This window comes from Papilio xuthus, unplaced genomic scaffold (genome assembly GCF_000836235.2).
Source record: "Papilio xuthus unplaced genomic scaffold, Pxut_1.1 DF827685.1, whole genome shotgun sequence".
NCBI classification, from domain to species: Eukaryota; Metazoa; Arthropoda; class Insecta; order Lepidoptera; family Papilionidae; genus Papilio; species Papilio xuthus.
In genome coordinates, this window is record NW_013530964.1 from 1 (window position 1) to 2,052 (window position 2,052).

The window sequence follows — 2,052 nt, forward strand, 5'->3', positions numbered from 1 at the left end:
AAGAAGAAGAAGAAGAAGAAGAAGAAGAAGAAGAAGAAGAAGAAGAAGAAGAAGAAGAACTTTAAAAAAACATCGAAAAAGCGAAAATATTTTCTATTATAACATGTGATTTTATAAAAATTGTGAGTGTCAGTCAGAAATAAATTTACAACAAAAATTGATGAAAATAACATAAAATAAGGTACAAGACATAAGTCAAATTCTATATGGTAAGTGGTAAATATTAAGTAATTCCTAAAGCACATATTTCCAGCAATTACTTGAACAATTTTAACCTTTTAAATTGGCTTGATATTTAGTATAATATGGTTTGCTCGAAACATGAAAAACATTCAATAATAAAAATTAACTTAAACATTATTTAGGTTGTGTGTAGAATGCGTGCGTGTGTGCGTAAATGCATTTCCTGACTATAAAAAAAAAAAAAAAAAAAAAAAGGTTGTGTGTAGAATATCTCTCTATTATTGTTTCATATATTGTAGATCAAACTGTAAATTGGTCATGTCATGACAAGTTTTTCAAACTAATGTGATTTATGATTCTATCATAGACATTTCACAAAAATGGGCAGGCAATAAAAGTTCCTATCTGTACCTGTAAAAACTAATCATAATTTTTTACATGGTTTGTGAGTTCCATCATTGTAGAGAATTGCAAAGAAGTTTTGTAAGTAAATGGGGAGAGATATAATCAAAGAAAACCAGTTTTTTTTAATAAGGTATGTAATTAGGTGAAAAGCAATAATTAAATTGATTATGTTATACACTTGAATCAATTAATTACAATTTCATTCTGTTGCAGATGAATAAATGCACCTCTTCAAGGTCTACAGAATTATTAAATGAAGGAATTAGAATCTGAATTACTGACTGCATATCGCTGCAACATCTGCTACAAAGTTTGATTATTTGAAATATTGAAAAATTGAATATGAAAAATAACTTTTTATATGGAGTAGTTTAACCGCAAATCTAAAAAAGAGTCACCATGTTGCAGGAAATGCTAGTAATTATATTAATATTGATATATAGATGTGTAACCTATAGATTTAGTGTTTTATATTAGTTTGATGTTAACAATATGACAATTTTTAGAAATATGTATTAGACTTTAATAAAATATACACTAGCATAATAAGATTTTCTCGAAATTGGTAAATGTAGTGCATAGAAAATAAAAATATACTAAAATATAGGGAATTAAGTATCAAGTATAAAAGATTAAAAAATACCATTTAGTGAAAAATATGAAACAAAATTAATTTATTAAATTTGGATTTTACAAATATCACAACTTATAATATATCTTAAACTTTTTTGAACTAAGTAATAAGAAATAAACAAAGATTGTATACAATTTTCTTACAAGTAATTTAAATTTCAAAACAGGTACTTTACCCCAAAATGATGCCTCCTAAGCTCATTATTTTTCCTCGTTAAGGAATCTATAGGTTAAACATCTATGGAGAATAGTAATAACAAAAGAGTTAATATGCGGAATCTTTAGGTTCATGATAATTTTATGAATTTATTTCAGAAGTAAAACTTAAATCTTGTATTCTATTTTTACATTACATAATATTTAATGACTTGTACATTTGCAATGTTTTGATAGGAAAAGTTTGGATTAGGGGACTATTTGGAGCATCGGCAGTGCAGTTGGCACTTGACCGGATCATATTTTACATATCCAGGTACGATCTCCGCTATATAGTAATGCGTTCTTCGAATTTCTTGATAACATCCATGCGACATTCTTACTGTAATTACAAATTGCATAGATATTCAAAGATATATGTGAAGTCAACCAACCCTCACTGGCTCTGCGTTGTTGAATAAGACCTAGTCGCATTCCTGAGGGTAGGCTCCGAGCCCCTCAGTGGAGTATAGTGTGTTCGTATAGTGAGCTTGATGATGACGATTTGTTTTGCTTCAATGCATATTGTCTAAATATTTTACCAACAGATAGGAGCTAATTTCTTTCCAGTGTTATTCTACTTCTCCCGACGTGAGTGGCACTACTACTCCAGTTCTATAAGAAAATATGACCTAT

General features: G+C 28.4%; 1 long non-coding RNA gene across 1 annotated transcript; it reads left to right on the forward strand.

Moving 5' to 3' along the window:
* The first annotated feature begins 230 nt into the window (after positions 1-230).
* LOC106116890 (uncharacterized) lies at positions 231-585 on the forward strand. The gene is made up of 2 exons (XR_001227849.1): positions 231-365; positions 439-585. It is a non-coding gene; the product is annotated as an uncharacterized LOC106116890 (long non-coding RNA).
* Positions 586-2,052: the final 1,467 nt, after the last annotated feature.